The sequence below is a fragment of the Mustela lutreola genome, chromosome 3 (genome assembly GCF_030435805.1).
Source record: "Mustela lutreola isolate mMusLut2 chromosome 3, mMusLut2.pri, whole genome shotgun sequence".
Classification (NCBI taxonomy): Eukaryota; Metazoa; Chordata; class Mammalia; order Carnivora; family Mustelidae; genus Mustela; species Mustela lutreola.
The window spans coordinates 99,554,261-99,574,835 of record NC_081292.1 but is presented as its reverse complement, the minus strand read 5'-3'; the positions used below and the strand labels follow the sequence as shown (position 1 = coordinate 99,574,835).

Below are 20,575 nucleotides of genomic sequence, written 5' to 3'. Positions count from 1 at the left end.
AAGAAGCCAGCCTGTGTCGGATGTACTCCTGCACACTCAGAGCTGGAGTGTGTATATTCCTGGGGGGTCAGTGGTCATGGTAGCAGCAGGAGCCCGTTTCCATGCCCTTCTGCGGAGCTTCTGTGAGGCCTAGTGAACGGGCGCCTTCTCCGATGTCCTCCGACACAAAAGGGACATGAACCTTCCTTGGGCCTCTGCACCAATGCTCAGGTGCGATTCTTTAAGTATTTGCCAGAGAGGCCTGAACGAGAAAGACAGCTTGGCTTCAGGCTTGTTTCTTGGAGAATAGGCTATGGCTCTCTCCTGCGTTGTGCAGGCTCAGGTTGGAGAAGGCATGCTTCTCCGTGGAGCGTCGTGGGCAGGGGTGGTGTTGGTATTCCACCCTGACTTCCTCCTCACAGGGAGGCAGAGGGTCTCTACCTCAGGCGTTCACACACACTCTGACTTAGCCAAAGGCTTTCTGTGCCTAGGACAAGGCTCTAAGCTGGCAGTGGCTGGCCGCTTAGCCCGGGAGCTCTCCCATCAGAGGCATGCCGCTCCCTCTCTCATCTAGGCTTCTCTCTTCATGGACGCCGTGCAGAGAATGACGCTTTTGCCAGAGGACAGTGTTGCTCTGAATTCACGACCCACTGTATCGGTCGGCTTCCGGGCCTCTGTGAGAACCAACTCTGCCTCCCAGAAACAAGCTGTCGCACCAGAGGTGCTGGTAGCACCCAAAGGCCCCTGGCATGGAAACAAAGCCCTCAGGGTGTCTGTACTTTCGCCCTGTCTGAAAGAAGGCTTTCTGGCTTTAGGGGAAGTTGGCGCTGACGGGGCTTCCTCCGTAAAGGTCGTTCATGGAGCTGAGGCGTTGGCAGTTTGCTCTGTGCTTCTGGCTGTTCAACTGCTTCTCTCTTCCTGGGACTGAGTGTGGCGTTTGGGGCTACTGCGTCGTCCCCATGTACGCTTGTGGCACTTGCTTTGCGCTATCACCCCTCCAACCCCACCTGCCCGGCCACTCCTCTTTTGGGCAGGCCTCCGTGCTCAGGGCACCTCCGAGGACATGTGTCCCCTGGAGGGCTTCCCTGTCATCTCCTCCCCTCTCCACTGGTCGGGTATGCAGCATGGTGCTTTACTAAATCTTTCTCCACTGGGGCCGACCGTCGTTGACGATCAGGCTGAGAGAAGCTGGCCTGTGTCAGAAGTACTCCCGCACACTCCGAGCTGGAATGTGTATTCTGCTGGGGGGTCCGTGGCCTCGGTAGCAGCAGGAGCCAGTTTCGACGCCCTTGTGCGGAGCTTCTGTGAGGACGAAGTGAACGGGAGCCTTCTCCAGTGTCCTCCGACCCGAGGGCAGGGAACCTTCCTCTCGCCTCTGTTCCAACACTCAAGCGCGACTCTTTCTGTCTTCGCCCTAGAGGCCTGCACGAGACAGCTCGGCCTCAGACTTGTTTCTTGGAGGGAAGGCTCTGGCTCTCTCCTGTGTTGTGCAGGCTCAGGTTGGAGAAGGCATGCTTCTGCGTGGAGCGTCGTGGGCAGGGATGGTGTTGCATTCCACCGTGACTTCTTTCTCACAGGGAGGCAGAGGGACTCTACCTCAGGCGTTCTCACACACTCTGAGTTAGCCGAGGGCTTTCTCTGCCTAGGACCCAGGCACTGAGCAATCCACTTAGCCCGGGAGCTCTCCCTTAAGGAGCCTGCCGCTTCCTCTCTCATCTGTATTTCTCTCTTTGTGGACGCTGTTCGGGGGAGGACACTTTTCTCGGAGAACAGTATGCCTCTAAATTCAAGACCCCCTCGTTCAGTCTGGTACCGGGCACCTGTGAGAAAAGACTCTATCTTCCTGAAACTGACTTTTGCAACACAGGTGCTCGTGGCACAAACAGGGCATGGGTTGGAAAAGATTCAGCTTCGCAGCCCTGGGTCACGGCCCTCAGGAATTGGACCACTTCCTCTCTCTTCTATGCTGCTTTTTTTGCCGACGCTGTTCGGGGGAGCACGGTTTACCCAGAGATCTGTATTGCTCTAAATTCAGGACCAGCTGGCTCTTATTGCTGTGGGTTCTGCGGACACGGTAGCAGCAGGAGCCGGTTTCGACACGCTTGTGTGGAGCTTCTGTGAGCCTGAGTGAACGGGCGCCTTCTCCGATACCCTCTGACTCGAGGGCGGGGAACCTTCCTCAGGCCTCTGCACCAACACTCGGGCATGACTATCTTCTCCAGACAGGCCTGTACAAGAAAAGCTCGGCTTCAGGCTTGTTTCTTGGAGAGAAGGTTCTGGCTCTCTCCTGCATTGTGCAGGCTCAGGTTGGAGAAGGCATGCTTCTCTGTGGAGCGTCGTTGGCTGGGATGGTGTTGGCATTTTACCATGACTTCTTTCTCACAGGGAGGCAGAGGGGCTCTACCTCAGGCATTCTCACACACTGTGAGTTAGTTGAGGGCTTTCCCTGCCTGGAACCCAGGTGCTGGCAGAGTCCGGCCGCTTAGCCGGGGAGCTCTCCCTTCAGGAGCCTGCTGCTTCCTCTCTCATTTAGGCTTCTCTCTTCTCAGACACCGTTTGGGGGATGATGCTTTCCATGGAGTACCGTGTTGCTCTGATTTCAGAACCCGCTGGCTCTTTCGGTTTCCGGTTCCCTGTTAGAAACGACTATGTCTTTCTGAAACACTCTGTGGGGACAGAGGTCCTTGAGGACCCACTGACCCCTCTTGTGGAGCCAAAGCCCTCAGTGTGTGTGTCTGTTTGCCACCACCTGAGAGAAGGCTTACTGGCTTTAGGAAAAATCAGAGCTGACTGGGCTTCCTCCATGAAGCTTCTGAGTGTCACAATTTCTTCTTTCTTCACGGGACTAAGTGTGGCGTGCAGGGCAACTGGGTCATCCCGAAGTACTCTTGTGGCATTTGCTTTGCACTTCCACCCCTCCACCCGCCTGCCCCGTCACCCCCCATTTCGGCCCTCCTCGATATTCAGGGAGACTCCAAAGATGTGTGCCCCAAGGAGACCATTGCCGACCTCTCCTCTCTGCGAGACGGGGATGCAGCATGGTGTTTTCCCAAAGGTTTGCTACCTTGGGTTCGACTGACGGCGAGTCTCCTTCTGAGAGAAGTGGGGCTGCTATCATAAATATTCCCGCGCACTCACACCTGGAGTGTGTGTTCTGCTGTGGGTCCTGCTTTCACTGTAGCAGCAGGAGTCGGTTTTGACGCTCTCGTGCGGGGCTTCTGTGACGCTGAGTGAACGGGCACCTTCTCGGATGTCCTCCGTCCCAAGGACCTGGAACCTTCCTCAGGCCTCCGCACCAACACGTGGGTGCGACTCTTTCTCCCCTCCCCAGAGAGGTCTGCAGGCGAAAGGAAGCTCAGCTTCAGGCTTCCTTCTTGGAGGTAAGGCTCTGGTTCTCTCTCACATCATGCAAGCTCAGGTTTGTGAAGGCATCGTTCTCCATGGAGTGACGTGTGTGAGGAGAGTGTTGGCATCCCAACCTGACTTCCTTCTCACAGGGAGTCAGAGGGAATTTACCTCAGGCATTCAGAATCACTCTGAGGTTGCAGACAGCTTCCCCGTGTTCTACACAAGGCGCTCAGCCCTCAGCCACCATCCCCTCAGCCCTTGCTCTCGCCCCTCGGGAAGCTTCTTCTCTCATCTATGGAGCGTCGTGGGCAGGGATGGTGTTGCATTCCACCGTGACTTCTTTCTCACAGGGAGGCAGAGGGACACTACGTCAGGCGTTCTCACACACTCTGAGTTAGCCGAGGGCTTTCCTGGCCTAGGACCCAGGCGCTGAGCTGGCAGAGTCCGGCCGCTTAGCCCGGGAGCTCTCCCCTCAGGAGCCTGCCGCTTCCTCTATCATCTGTGTTTCTCTCTTTGCGGACGCTATTCAGGGGAGGACACTTTTCTCGGAGAACGGTTTGGCTCTAAATTCAGGACCCACTCGTTCGGTCTGCTACCAGGTACCTGTGAGAAAAGACTCTGTCTCCCTGAAACAGGTTGTCGCAGCAGAGGTGCTGGAGGCACCCACAGACTCCTGGGGTGAAACCAAAGCCCTCAGGGGGTGTGTACTTTCACCACTGTCAGAGAGAAGGCTTCCTGGCTTTAGAGGAAATCGGAGTTGATGGGCTTCCTCCTCCGTGAAGCTCGTTCCTGGAGCTGAGGCGTTGGAGGCTTGTTCTGTGCTTCTGGGTCTCACGGCTGCTTCTTTTTTTCACAGGACTGTGTGTGGTGTGGGGGCAATTGGGTCGTCCCGATGTATTCTTGTGGCACATGCTTGGTGCTTCCACCCCGTCCTCCCACCTGCCAGCCCCCTGCCCGCCCGTTTCAGACCTCCCTGTTCAGGAGGCATCCAAGAATGTGTGCCCCAAGGAGGGCGTCCTTGTCCCGTCTTTTCCGTGATCGGGCATGCAGCAGAGTGTTTTCCTAAGGGTTGCCCCTGTGGGGCAGATCATCTTCGACCTTCAGGCTGAAGTAGCAGGGCTGGTGTTGGCGGTCATGGTAGCAACAGGAGCCAGTTTCGACGCACTTGTGCGGGGATTCTGTGAGGCAGAGTGAATGGGCTCCTTCACTGATGTCCTCCGAACTGAGCACCACTAACCTTCCTCAAGGCTTCTGCACCAGCCCGCGGGAGCAACTCTTTCTCTCTTCGCCAGAGAGAACTACACACCAAAGGCAGTTTGGCTTCAGGCTTCTTTCTTGGAGGTAAGGCTCTGGTTCTTTCTAGCATTGTGCAGGCTCAGGATTGAGAAGGCATCCTTCTCTGTGGAGCGACGTGTGTGGGGAAGGTGTTGGCATGCGACTGTGACTTCTTTCTCACAGGGAGGCAGAGGGACATTACGTCCAGCGTTCTCACACACTCTAAGTTAGCAGAATGCTTCCCCGTGTATGACCCTGCAGGTGCTGAGCCTGCAGTGGCCAGCCTCTCAATTCTGGCTCTCACCCCTCAGGAAGTGGGCCGTTTCCTTTCTCATTCCTGCTTCTCTCTTCAAAGACCTGTCCGGGGGAGGATGCTTTCCCCGAAGAATGGTGTTGCTCTGAATTCAGGGCCCTGCTCGCTAGGTCAGCTTCCGGGCCCCTGTGAGAAATGACTCTGTCTTTCTGAAACACTCTGTTACACCATAGGTTCTGACTACACCCACAGGCCCCTGAGGTGGAGCCCGATACCCTCAGGGTGTAAGTTCGCCACCATTTAAGAGAAGGCTTTCTGGCTTTAGGGGAAACTGGAGTTGTCTGGGGCTCCTCTGTAAAGCTCGTTCGTGCAGCTGAGGCATTTTTGCCTCTCTCTGTGCTTCTGAGTGTCGCAACTGCTTCTCACTTTATGGGACTGAGTGTGGCATGTGGGCAACAGCATTGTCCTGAATGAAGTACACCCGTGGCACTTGCTTTGCACTTTGGGCTCCATCCCAACCCCTGGGATCAAGACTTGAGCCAAAGTCAGATGTTTAAGTGTGATCCACCCAGGTGCTTCAAGAATAGAATTTCGTGGGAAGAATGAACATTTCCTTTCATTCCCTCATTTGAGACATCATCATCTGAAATGTGTATATGTAATTAGTTTTCCATTCTATACATGTATGGTGGAAATTCTGTAAAGCAAACTCATAGAGTAAATAGGGTTTAAAGCTAATATTTAACATTTAACAATTGTAATATGCACATAGAAATTAAGGACCCTAATATTAGTTACAGGTTGGCTAAAATCTTATTCTTGCCCCTCCAAACATTATTATTATTAGCTGATCTTCTAGTAAATGTTTGTTTCAGATTTCTTACTTCCCCCTCTTTCTAAAGCTCTCTGCTCATTCAGTTTATATTTGTTGCTATCTAGTAACCTGACATCTACTTTCTTTTTATCTCTGCAATATATGCATGCTTTATTTATGTTATGTCTACACCCTTCTCTACTCTTCTTATCTATTAGTATCTATTTTTCAGCCAGATTTTTCTTCTCCATCTCCTTATACTAACTTTTTTTTGAAATGTAAAATGATGTCATGCCTCTGCATTTTCATACAAGATACACAGAAAAAAAATGTATTTGGTTGCAAATTTGTACATTATTTTCATTCATTCATTCATTCATTCATTCAATGAATACTTTTAAAGCATCCACTCAAAAAATCTGCCTACCAGGAACTCTTGCAGGATCAATGTGCACAACAAATCCCAGCCCTCTGGTAATTTCATTGTGAGTGAGACAGAATTTTCTTCAAAGGTATCCACCTTTTATAAATGTTAGTTTGTTAATTCTACTGCTGCTAAAATCAAGACTATAAACCAGGTATCAGGTATGATGAATTGCCTCATTATCCTGAGGTGGCTACTTTTGCCCAGTTTTGTTCTGACCTCAATGGTATAATTCATAATTCCTCAGTCTTAGTGTATGTCTGACTGAGTTCTTGAAACACGTACAGTGTACTCTCATGGCTGATGATGAACAAGTAGCTGTCATCTCTGCTGGTGTAAACAGGTACCTTGGTAAACTGGAATCTGGCAAAAGAACAATGTTTGGGAATGCTTTCTTAGCACATCTTTTCTGTCATCACCAAATCTGCTTGGGGAACCTCAAAGCTGAAAAAGATCTCAAAACAGATGCAAACCTGAAAGACATTGTAACAATTTTTTTTTGCTGGTATTGAAACTTATGCTTCTATAGATCCATATAAAATACCAGTTGTTTTTGTTATTATTTCTTCTAGTCATCATTTCCATTTTTGCAATATATATATTCTCATATTCTTAACCCAGAATAATTATGATAGAAATTAAGGTTCCCTATTCCTTGGTGAAAAAAATACATAATGTCATGCTACAATATCCTTTGAGGAAAACTGAAGGACAATGTAGCAGAATAGATGGTGATAGTGGGGAAGAGAGCTCTTATTTTAGATTGAATAAGGCAGGAATAGCCTTCTGTAAAGGTGAAAATTTGAACAAATGTTTAGATGGAGTAAAGGACGTGAGTCAAGAAATAATTCAGCAAATAATAACATAATATTAAGGAAAGTAATATAGCACGATGATATGAGTATTATGCACATGGAGTCTAGCATATAATTTTGAAAAGACTTGCTGTTTCATGATAAAAATGTTTTGATTTGGTTGGAGGTTGGAGGTAAAAATTGTCCACAAACAGCAAGTGAGAGGAATGCAAACAAATCAATTCAATGTGTCAAAGTCTATTATTTTAACATTTTAGTATGTCTATATTAAATTAAAAATGTATACAGTGACACAGGCCTACCCTCTACTCCCCGAATGTCTTTTGTAAGCCCACAACAAATATTTTAAGAACAATTAGTAAGACAAGTGTTACAATTTGATAAAAATTAAAATACCCTGTGCTAATGTGTAACTACATTTTAATCAATTTAACAGTGACAAATCATATGGAAGAAATGACTATCATAGATGTCTTCTCCATGAAGAATATTGTAGAAAAGTATATCATTAAGGCATGAAGATACTTCCTCCATAAGTTTCCACAGTTGAGGAACAGAAACCATGATGTAGAAGAGTTAGCTTCACCATTCCCTCATTTAATTGTTTCATATATTTTTAGGATTCAAAAACTCACTGGAGTTTCCCTTTATGCCTAGGATGTGGAGTTCTTGAGAAAGTGTTGCCACTATACTGATAACAACGAGAAACATCTAGACAGATAAACCACAAAATAACTCTTCTTTTGCACATCAGGAAGTTGAATTCCCAAATCAGACAAGAAATCTGAAATCCAAGGAGAGATGGGTGCCACCATGAACAAAAAGGGGACTGGCTTATCACAGATTGGCAGAGTATGAGAACAGATAGTGCTACTACACAAGCAAGTAAGAATACATCAGCCATTTTTTTTCTTCAGTTGATAAAGGCTGGGTAGAGGTTAAAATGTCTCTGTAGAACCCCTTGAAATATCAAAACAAGGACACCTATACCCACAGATAGGCCTTTATCCTTCCATGGACTTCCACTGGGTGCTAAGAAAGACTGGGAACAGGTGGAGATACAAGAAAGGGTCTCCTTTTGGGCGCCTGGGAGGCTCGGTAGGTTAAGCCACTGCCTTTGCCTCAGGTCATGATCTCAGGGTCCTGGGATGAAGTCTCGTATTGGGCTCTCTGCTCAGCAGGGAGCCTGCTTCCTCCTCTCTCTCTCTGCCCGCCTCTCTGCCTACTTTAAAAAAAAAAAAAAAAAAAAAAAAAAAGAAAGGTTCTCCTTTTTAACTGGTAGGGATTCAGAAAGTTGTTTGCTCCCCCAGAAAAGTTACAAAGCCCCATCCTTTTCTCTCAAAAGTCTAGGTCTATCACTCCCAGACACTAGCAAAAGCCCTTTACCCAAGGGGAAGGAGAAACTAACAGCTCTGAGCACAGTATCTTACACCAGTAAGAATGGAGAGGTCTTCTACATTTGGGGAATGGAAAAACAATGTTCTGATCCATAAGACCTACCACAACACAACTCACATTTCCCTTCTACCATGGGGAGGAGGAGCAGATACATTGAGAGAAACCTACCTCTGATGCCACACAGAGCTTACCTGATTTGAAGGTGAACTAGACTACATAAGAGCAAGCACCGAGTAGGAGCCATAAGAGTCTAACCTTGGGAAGAAGCAAAAGTGGTTAAAAGAACACCATTGTAGCACGGGCTTACAGGATGGCGAAAACGGAGAGCAGAACACAAACTTTGAGGGAAATCCTCCATCAATCACAAACATTCCAATCCCAAAATAAAAATGTATACAGTGAAACAGGCCTACCCTCTACTCCCCAAATGTCTTTTGTAAGCCCACAACAAATACCCATTGCCATGGGTATGTGCTTATCAAGGTCTTTTGGCCCAATCCTCTGAAAACCCAGTCTTTGCTTCCAAGTTTTTTGTTAGTCTATTTTTTGCCCTAACTGTTATCAATTCCATAAGGCAACAACAACTAACATCGATGCCTATAAAATTTTTTTTTAACAAATGTGTCCTGGGTATCAGGCTCAACACTAGGGGAATTGTGAGTTAGGTGAGTTAAAGGCAATCCCTTTGTAATGGTCCCTCAGGAAGCCACAGGACAAGTTAATGAAAGAAGGAAAGATAAAGGAAGGAAGGAAGGAAGGAAGGAAGGAAGGAAAGAAGGGAAAGAACACAGTGTAAAGTGGCAAATCAATCAACAGGAAAGGACCCAGAGATGACCAGATATTGGGATTATCAATTAGAGTATTCAAAATAACTATGATTGATATATTATGGGTTATAATAGGAGAGATTGAAAATACAGGGGTTTTTTATAAAACATTAGAAACTAGAGAAAGGAACCAAGTGAAAATGATAGAAATATAAAAACCTGATGTCAAAGAACAATGGTATCTGCCTTCAGTTCCTCCGTAGAACTGGAACTAAACTGCACACTGCTAAAAAACCCATGGGTTGAAGTACAAGTCACAAGGAAAATCAGATAATATTTTAAAAATTTTATTGGAAATGAAAATAATATGGGGCAACTGGGTGGTGCCGTTGGTTAAGCATCTACTTCAGCTCAGATCATGATACCAGGGTTCTGGGATGGAGCTCCATGTAGAGCTCCCTGCTGAGGGAGCCTGCTTCTCCCTCTTCTTTTGCCCCTCTCTCCTGTTCATGCTTTCTCTCTCTTTCTCTCTCTCTCTCAAATAAATGAACCCTTAAAAAAATAAAAATAACATACCAAAATTTGTGTGATATGGCTAATGAACAGGAAAGTAATACTGTTTTTGTTTGTTTGTTTTAGCAAAGTAATACTGTTAAATGCTGATATTAAAATACGTCTCATGTGATGTGTGCCTGGGTGCCTCACTTGGTTAAGCGTCTGCCTTCAGCTCAGATCATGATCCCAGGGTCCTGGGCTCCAGCTCCCTCTTTAGCAGGAAGCCTGCTTCTCCCTCTGCCCACTCCCCTTGTTTGTATTTCCTCTCACACTGTCTCTCTCTGTCAAGTAAATAAATAAAATCTTAAAAAACAAACAAACAAACAAACAAACCTTCTGTTGGGGTGCCTGGGTGGCTCAGTGGGTTAAGCCTCTGCCTTCAGCTTAGGTCATAATCTCAGGGTCCTGGGATCAAGCCCCACTCAGGTCTCTGTTCAGCAGGGAACCTGCTACTCCCTTTCCCCACCATGCTTGCCTCTCTGCCAACCTGTGATCTCTGTCAAATAAATAAATAAAATCTTTAAATAATATATGTATTGAAGTGATATTAATTTTCATCTTAAGGAACTAGAAAGAGAAGACCAAATGAAACTCAAGTCAACCAAAAAAAAGATATAATAAAGCAAAAGTAGAAGCAATAATCTTTAAAAGAGAAAAACAAACAATAAAATGAATGAAACAATGCTAATTACTAAGAAGGATGAATATAATCACTAAGCTCTAATGATATGTCTTAAGAAAAAAAGAATGTAAAAATAAACAATATTAGCAAGAAAGAAGGGGACATCCAGAAGGTCATCCTAATATTAATAGGTTAATGAGGGAATATTATTAACAACTTGGTGTTCATAAATTCAGAAATCTGGATGAAATGGACAAATTTCTTGAATGACACAAGTTACCAAAGATTGCTCAAGAAGACATATATTACTAGAATCACGTTTCTATATATAGAATACAATTCTATATTTATAGAATTCATTATAATGTGATACTATACTTATTAAGGAAATTGAATTTTAAGTCAATAGCTTTCCACCACCAACAACCAAAAACCAAAACATGCAACAAAAAGAATTTCAAGCCCAGATACATCACTAGTAAATTTTACTGAAGAAAACATTAACAGTATAGAAGCCTCTAGAGTAGAAGGTAAAGAACACATCCTTCATGAATAGAGACATAAAAATACTCAAAAAATACTACAGATAGAATCCAGAAATGTATAATACATCAGGGCATTATCTCGGGCATGCAGGAACGCATTTTCACATATGAAAACAAATCAGTTTACTTTGCCATTTAAGAAGATGAAGAAAAAAAATACAGCCACCTCAATAGAAACAGACAATACCTCTGACATAATTCAGTAATTCCTTTATGACAAAAATGCCTTCACAAACTAATAACAAAAGGAAACTTTCTCAACCTGATGATGAACATCTGCAAAAGAAAAAAAAAGCAGCAACAAAACTACAGCTAAATCATGCTTCATGACAAATGAATAAATGCTTCCCTCTTATATCAGGATGAAAAGCAGTGTTCTCTCACTGTTCCTAATGAAAATCACAATGGTGGCCCTAGCCAGTGCAATAGGGCAAAAAAGGAAGTGAAAGAAAGAAGGTAGGAAGAAAAGAAGGAAGGATGGAAAGAGTGAAAGAAAGAGAGAGAAAGAAAGAAGGAAAGAAAGAAAGAAAGAAAGAAAGAAAGAAAGAAAGAAAAAGGGAAAAGTAAAAGTGACTTAACTCACAACATGATGTTCTACATAGAAATAGCTTAAAAAATCTACAAGAAAACCTACTAGTGCCCATAAATGAATTCTGATATAATGAGGTATAATAGAAGTATGGAAAAAATCCATCTTATTTCACATTTACGTAACTGTAATTAGAAATTGAAATAGTACCAAGTACATTTGTAGCAAAAAAATTTAGAATATTATTCACACTTAAATACATTTGCACAATATACTTAAGATTTATATAATAAAACACTGAAAACATTGACATCAAAGGCATAGATAAGTGGAGAAATGTACTGTACTCATAAATTGAGTTAAAATGCTTAATATATCATTTCTCCTCAGATTTATTTAAACTTTCAATTCACTTCTAATTAAAAATCCAAGCAAGGTAAGTGAAAAAAGTCAAGCAGAGAAAGACAATTATCAGATGGTTTAACTCATATATGGAACGTAAGGAATAGAATGGAGGACCATAGGGGAAGGGAGGGAAAACTAAGTGGGAAGAAATGAGAGAAGGAGACAAACAATGAGAGACTCTGGACTCTGGGATACAGACTGAGGGTTACAGAAGTGGGGGAGGAGGAGGTAACCAGGTGATGGGTAGTAAGGAGGGCATATGTGGTGATGAGCACTGGATGTTATAGGCAACTAATGAATCATTGAAACTACATCAAAAATTAATGATATACAATGTTGGAGAATTGAACATAATAATAAAAAAAATTTAAGATTCCAAGCAAGTTATTTTATTTATTTGCTTGTTTGCTTTGTAGAGATCAACAAGCTGGTATCAAAATGTATATGGAGGTGGCTCATTCCAGATGGTGCAGCTTAACCAGATGCCTGACAAAAACTCTTCAGCAAAAAGCCCTTGTCAGTTTAAAAAAGGGAAGCTTATCTAACACATGGAATGAAAAGTATAGCTCTTTACAAAACAAAAAGAAAACAAAACAAAAAACCCACCTGTTTGGAAAGCAGGCATATGGGCTCCGCTGTGGCGCTGTGGAGATGCCTTTCAGAAATTCAAAATGAGGTTGACTCTTTTCCAATGAAAATGACTGACAGATAAAAAATGGTAACCCAAAAGAAACAGGAAAGTTGCAATGGTCCCACCAAACTTTACAGTGGACAATCACACCAGATAAGAAAGCCTCACAGAAGATTGGTTTCCAATTACATAACCAACTCAAGCTTCCCAAAGCACATAAATGGTGCATATATGAATGGTTCTATTCAACTATAGATAAACAACTGTTTGAAGGCTATGATGACTTCTGTGTCTTTCTGAAGGAATCCTTTCCTAATTTAAAAACAAGAAAGTTACAAGGGTAGAATGGGGAATAATCAGGCGACTTATGGGAAAACATGGAGACTTTCTTGTTCATGTTTTGAGGAAGAGAGACCAGCGTTAAAACAGAAACGACAGAAAATATGACTCTTACAAAAAAGGCAAGTTGCAGATGGTTCCCAGTTCGAAGATCTCCCAGATGAAATTCCTTTGCCCCTGTTTATTGGAACCAAAGTTCACCTCCAGTGAAGACTTTGAAACATACTGTCATGCTTCTTGAACCACCACTGCTAACGAGCATTCCATTTATTTTTCTTTCTATGATTCAGCTGCAGTAGCATCTCTTATGTTACATGTTTATTGGCAAGTATTTTTCAGCCAAAACTGTCTGAAACTAAGATGCTTTCATGGAAGAGTGTGCTGACCCCTTTATCAACATGCATGAATTCAGATGACAGGCGCAGACAGCCGTTTCTGGGGTCTACAAGCCCAGACAGGAGCCTCCTGTGGGGAGCTATGTCCTAAGGGTTTTAGTGCCAGCAGGTCAGCTCCTCTACCTGCAGGCTCTGGAAAAGAGCACCCTCCAGAGGCAGGAAGTTACTTGTGGAGGAATCAATCAGAACAGCCAAGGGAGATGCAGCTTTGACAAGTATGTGAAATGGATATCTGCTGGTGATGTTGCTCTAGAGATCATATTATAATCATAAATATTTTAATTTATCATAATTTATAAAACAAACCTTGGTTTTTTTGTCTGTTGAAAGAAAAGAAAGGAGCAGGAGAAAAATTAATTACTTGCAAAGCACTGCATTTCTGCAAGTGGATTTAGCCTGAGTTTTCCCATCAATTCAGGGCAAAAGGTACGATTGTTATGAGACTTATTTAAAAAGACTGGTAACACATTATTTTCACATTTTGTTTATTTGCACAACTTTTGAACCGGATGACTGGTTAAAATCCAAACGTGCACATTTTATAAGTCAAAAGATTTTATAGGAAAAACACATGTAATAACCAGTGCTGTGAAATGCAGAAAACAAGGTTTATATTTGGTTGTGGGGTTTTTTTGTTGTTTTCTTGGTTTTTTAAAGAAAAAAAAACCCTGCCTGAAATGTTAATCTTGTAAAAAGTGTGTATTTGGGATTTTCTTTGTTTTAATATAGGATATTATAAAGTCAAACTACATTAAAATTGTTCTCATCAGGGATCCTGCTTCCCCCCTCCCCCACTGCCTCTTTGCCTACTTGTGTTATCTGTATGTCAAAAAACAAACAAGTAAACAAACAAACAAAAAACTAAAATGAGATTATTTTCCATTTGAAATTTTTGTATAGTTTAAAAATGCTTCCATATTCTTTGTTGGTACTATGTCACTATAGAACTTAAGTGCAGGGTTTACACTTAGCTAAATTGTTATGTGAACACATAACTCCTTTATTCTTAGTATTCGTAATTTAAATAAATTGATCTTTGGAAAGTAAAAAAAATGTATATAGAGAAGCAAAGGAACTAGAGTAGCCATTAGAAAAAGAAAAAGGAGAAAAACAGTGTTAGAGGAGAAATCACACTACATAATTTTAAGACTATATTCGAGTGAGTATAGTATTGGCAAAAGCATAAACTCCCAAGTCAAGAGAATGGAAGAGTCCAAAAATGTGTACATATGTACATATACACATGTATATGACCAGTTAAAGAAGCCAAGGTAGTCAAATAGAGAAGAGAAGGTATTTTCAACAAATAGTGCTGGAGCTATTGGACATCCATAAGCAAAACATAAAACAAAACACAACAAAAACCTGACTCAATTCCTATCTTGCACCACATACAAAAATTAACATAAAGTACATAACAGACATAAAAGTAAATGCAAAAATCTAAGATTTTTTGAGGAACATTTTAAGAAAGATTTTTGCACCCTTGAGTTAAGCGAGGATTTTCTGGATAGGACACCACAGTTATGAATCATAAAGGAAAACATGATAAATTAATCTTCATCCAAGTTACCATTTCTTCCTTCAAAATGTTTTTGTAAATTAAAGGACAAACTATAAACTACTGGAAGAAAATGCAAAACACACCTTTTTGCAAACGAACAGTGCTCAAAATTCATAGTTTTGTGGTTTTGTTTGTTTTTGATAGACAGAGAGAGAGAGCAGGCAACTGAGGAGGTGCAGAGGAAAAGGGAGAGAGAATCCCAAGCAGCCTCCATGGCCAGCAGGCAGTCCAAAGCACGGTTTGATCTCATGACCCTAAGATCATAACTAAGCCAAAATCAAGGGTCAGTTACTTAAAGTATTTAGCCACCCAGGTATCCTTTCATTTTATCTTTTTCTTTCTTCTTTTCTTTTCTTTTTTTCCCTTGAGGAGGGAAGAAACTCATAACAATAAGAAAATAAGGTCACAGTTAAAAACAGGGTTTGGACAGCTGCTTCACAAAAGAAGATAAATGGGTGATCCATAAGAACATGCAAAAGTGCTCAACATTACTACTAATAGGGAAATGCCAGTTAGACCTATGATTAGTAGCATCACATGTCTATAAGGTTGGATAAAAATGATGCCATGGCAATATCAGTTGCAGATGAGAGTGTGAAACACCTGCAGTTTTCACATATTTCTGGTGGGAATGAAAACCAATCACTGTGGAAAACAAATTGGTAGTATTTTATAATATTAAGCATACATTTACATCCAAACCAACAATCCTGCCCCTCGGAGAGAAAAAAAAAAAAGTTCACTCACAGATCTTGATGGCAAAGATATAGTGGTTATAATCATAATTACCCCAAACACAAATGCCCTTCAACTGGTGAATGGATTATCTGTGATAATGCTATATGGTAGAATACTGCTCAGCAGAAAGATTAATAAAAACACAAGAAACTACAGATATATGCAGTAACATGGACAAATCTCAATTGTACTATGCAAAGTGAAAAAAGCCAGACTCTAAAAGTTGCATACTATATAATTTCATCTCTATGACATTCTAGAAAAAGTGTAGATAAGTAGTTGCCAGTTTCTGACTTTGGACAGAGGAAAGTGACTGCTAAAGAAAATAGAAAAACTGTCATGTGATGCATATAAGCAATGTCTTGATGATTTGTTGGAAATATTCATGTTGTTGTATACCTAAGGGTATATTCCACTATAAATTCACCTCCATGTTCTTTATTGATTTATTTATTTTTAAAGATTTTATTTATTTATTTTCCAGAGAGAGAAAGCAGAATTAGGGGGAGCAGCAGGCAGAGGGAGAAGCAGGTTTCCCACCAAGCAAGGAGCCTGATGTGGGACTCAATCTCAGGACTCTGGGATTATGACCTGAGCCAAAGACCAAAACTTAACCAACTGAGCCACTCAGGGGTCCACATGTTCTTAATTTAAAACAAGCATACAAAACAAATACCTTTACTAGAAAAGAGCATGGAAAAAACCATGAGTCAAGCAAAAGTGTGATATGTTCTTTGACAGCTTTACAAAATATTTTTCATTGTTGGAAGTGTGGAGTGGTAAACTGGGGCTTTGCTTAAGTAATTCGGAAATATATTTACATATATTTACACAGAGGCTCTCTAGATTGATCTGGTGATCATGAAACTAAGGTTTCAATTCAAGTAGGAATTCAAGCTCAGTGACTCATTTGGTCTACTTTATTTTTATTTCTACTGTAATTTAATGTCTTGATTTTCTTGAAACATCTCTATTTATGCATTATTTAATAATTAAAAATAAAAGTTGTTTTCTATGAAGTATAGGTTTTAGTGCTACACTGAGAGCTTAATATCTTCTTTTCCCCTGATATTGGGGTTTTACAGCTTTATGGGGACCCTATGATAGTTGTCCTCTAGCATTTTTTTGGCTGGCTTTCTGGGGGAGTGGCCCACTGCAAGGTTTTTCAGGAAGTCTTGCTTGGGTTGAGTCCTCCTGTCTGCTATCAAGGGGCTGGGCTCTGAGGAAACCTGTTTTTCAGGCTTTTGTTCACTGGAGGGTTTTTGTTTTTGTTTTCTACCTTTAGCAGCTTTTGTTGGTTCTTCAGAGGTTTAGGGGAAAAAACTGAACCCAGACCTCCATCTCAGAGAGAAGCCTCAATGTGTTCCCCTCTGGGTGGGCCAGACCATATCCCCCTCTGCCACCTCCCACCAGCAGAGCTCGTCCCCAGCCACCATCTCAAGGGTTGCAGGAGCTCCCGCTTGTCTCTGTACCTCAGTGCTATTAAAACCATGAGCAGAAATATCTGTTCCAAAAAAAAAAAAAGAAAAGAAAAGAAAAAAAGAAATATCTGTTCATCTCCTCTGCCCATTTTCTTGATTGGATTATTTGTTCTTTGGGTGTTGAGTTTGTGTTAATCTCTTTATAGATTTTGGATACTAGTTGCGACGACATTAGATGGAACTAGAGGGTATTATACTTAGTGAAATAAGTCAATCGGAGAAAGACAACTATCATATGATCTCCCTGATATGAGGAAGTGGAGATGCAATGTGGGGGGTTTGAGGGGTAGGAAAAGAATAAGTGAAACAAGGTGGGATCAGGAGGGAGACAAACCATAAAAGACTCTTAGTTTGCTAAGAGTCTCTGAGGGTTGCTGGGGGCCATGGGATCGGGAGAGGGTGGTGCGGTTATGGACATTGGGGAGGGTATGTGCTATAGTGAGTGCTGTAAAGTGTGTAAACCTGGCGATTCACAGACATGTAGCCCTGGGGCTAATAATACATTATATGTTTATAAAAAACAAAACAAAACAAAACAAAACAAAAACAAAACTACGAGCAATATTGGTTCAGAGAGCCCTCTTCCAGTGGCTTCCTTTGCTGGGCTGCTGTCTGAGCAGGTCCAGACCACCGGAGAGATCCCAACCAGGGATACCACGCTGAGATTTTCACATCGACCTGGACTGGAAGTGTTCAGACTCTCACTGATCCTAGAGAGCACCAGCTAGCGCCTGCACGGATCCCTGGCAGAGGAAGACATTGTGTGCAACACAGACCCAGGTCGCACAGTGCAGGGCAGAGTGCAAAAGGCTGTGGTTCTAGAGAGCACTGGCTGGCATGCACCCAGACTCTCTCACGCGCAGGCAGCTGAGGGACCAAGGCCTAGAGGCTTTGCTGCAGTCTCTCTGGCAAAGCGCCAGCTGTCCTGGGTCCGTGGGCTTAAGCCCATGCCCTTAAATGCCCAATTCCACCAGTTTCCCCTTAAGATCTTTTGCTCCTTTTAACCTGACTCCAAGTTTATGCTGGGCCCCAATCACAGGGCACTCTCATATTGGGGTATTATTTTCCAATGGGCTGCTTCTGGTGGCTCCCTACCCCTTCTGCTTATCCTCTGATATCAATCCAAAATCAGTCAGATCATTCATACTCTGCTGCTTTAACTCACTGGCATCTCATGCCCCTGTAGAGATCCAGAAGTGTATAATCCTACATCTCGGGCTGATTTCATGGGTGTTCAGAGTGTTCTGGTAGATAATCAGCTCACTTTAGAGGACCTGTTGAAATAATGTCTCCTACTTCCCCACCATCTTGCCCCCCTCACCTTATTTAATTATTAGTAGCATTATGTTTTCCTCTCCAAAGTGTCTCAATTTCAGCAATAATCATACTGTAACCCTGAAAGATATAGGTAGAAGAACAGCATTCTCCCTATGGAGTTTCTAGGAAAAGGTGAGGTTCAGGCTGCATTTGCTTTGGAGAGAATGCTGTGTATGAAGTTAAATCTTATAGTTACAAAAAAGTAAATGTGTGAGGTTATATACTCAGTGTCTTTAACACACTATCATATGGGAATTAAAAGCTTGCTGAACATGCTACAAATCTTGGTTGGCACTTTTTCCCCCATCAAATCAGTTACTTTCTTTAAATAGAAAATGACGCCATTGATGAGAATTAAGTCTAAAACCATATTTAGCACTGGGCTCTCTGTATTCCTATTCCATGGAGCATCAACAGAGAGCCAAAAACAAAGGAACAAATAAAAACAACAACAAGAAAAAAGGATGATGAGGTCAATCATGAGCTCTTCTCCCAGTGTTTAATGAAATCAAGTTACAGATTCTTCCCTGTTCTTAGGTCATTGCTTGAAGAGCAGTAAGAAAGCACAAATTAGGGCAGTATTTAAACTATTCACTAAAAATTCCACTGAGAGGGAGGCATGGCCCCTTTTATATCCTACTGTGAGCCCTAAAGAAGTAAAGTGAACTTGGAACAATTACTGAAGTCCAATGAAGCAGCTCTGAGAGTCGCAGGGAAGATGACAGGGCTAGTATTTTCTCCCACCATTGGGCACAAAGACAAAGTCCAATGAGTGGATTAGATATTGCCTTTTTTGAAAAGCAGATGAAAGATAAAGCAAGTTAAACCATTGGTGAAATTAGAAATCAAACTATAATATTTAAGACTATTTTAAACACATTTCTTTGAAAATATAGATATTGACCCCATTTTCCTTCTTTGGGTCTTATTAAACCACACAAAATCATTAACTTATTTCTTCTGCTAGAACATAGTGAAATTTTTTGCTTACAAAATTAATTCTCCAAATCCCTGTGTGAAACATCTGAATTTTTCTATCTGTAGTTCTAAAATAGACATAATTCAAACTGCAATTTGAAGAACTCGACAACCATTAGAAGAGCAGTTAATACTCAGGAAAAGCTGGCATAGTTCCAAAGCAGTATTCAGGTTGTAAGCTCCATTTGGGATATTTTGCTCAATGTTCAGTTAGTCTTAGTCGTGAAGTGGGAGAGTAAACATAATTTACCCCAAGAAATAGGTGAGTTCCTTTTTAACGAAACAGATAGATAGTAAAGTGTTCCAGAAAATGTATTGAGGGAGCAGATCTTGGCAGAAAAATAGAATAGAGGAAGGTGGATAAAATCTGTGCCAATCCCATCAGAATCAGACTTAAAAGTTCATTACTTGGATTCTAATACCTGTTTGGGATCTGGCCTGGTGGGGCAGAAAAAAAGAGTATATTTTATTCTATAAAAAATGCATGGAATAAACTCAGTAAGTTTGTGCCATATCAGTTGAGGGATATGACAGTATTTGACAGGAGGATCAACATTTCTTCAATAAATAAGCCTTGGCACCATATAAGTTCTCCCAAAAGCAAACATTTCATGTTAACTTAAATTTCTCCTAAAGTGTCACTGTAGGATTTAGTTAAAACATTCTTTAATAATAAAGACAGAGAAATTAGGTGGTGCAATAGAATATAAAACCATCCTAGCAAGAACTTTGTACCAAAATTATCAGCACGAATCAAGAACACGAGCACCAACATGGATCTCAGAGATGACTCCATTTTTTAGGAGGAGTGAGTATGAAGTAAAACAGGGCCATCATCCCAGGAATTATCTCAGGACACCAAGTTAAAGATAGTCAAATTTCAAAAATTGTCAAACTGCTAACTTCTGCTCCAGCTGAACACATAAGGATCTCAACAGAAATGACAAGTAACTATCAGTTCCATACACCTATCTGGAAAACCTGACAGTGAGAAGCAGAGCTGGAAATCATGTAAAAGGATATTATCTGTTTCACCTACACAGTTTCTACTAGACTAATTCACTAATCTTGGTCTTAGAACTCTATTTTCTCTATACAAGAAGAGGTTATCCTAAACGTTACAACAATGGACCTTGGAAAATGCCAGGCCTCCATCCTGGTACTACACAAATGTCCAGGTCTGTCTCTTACTATACAGAGTTTGTGAAGATATGAGAGGGAAGAACTTCATGAACTAATTTAATAAGCAAACCCTATAGTTACATAATATCAAGAAAAGGAGGGCCTAGGGCTATAATATTTGTTAAGTGTCCAAAGAAATAAATTGGACCTGATTTGAGAGTAAGAATTAGTGTCTAATGATTCTTTATATGGAAAAGCCAAAAGACTCCACCACCAAACTA

The 20,575-nt window shown here is 42.0% G+C and overlaps 1 pseudogene; it reads left to right on the top strand.

Annotated features, from left to right (window-relative positions):
• Window positions 1-1,042: 1,042 nt before the first annotated feature.
• The window catches only part of LOC131827897 (uncharacterized), a 104,212-nt pseudogene continuing 84,679 nt past the window's right edge, over window positions 1,043-20,575 (top strand).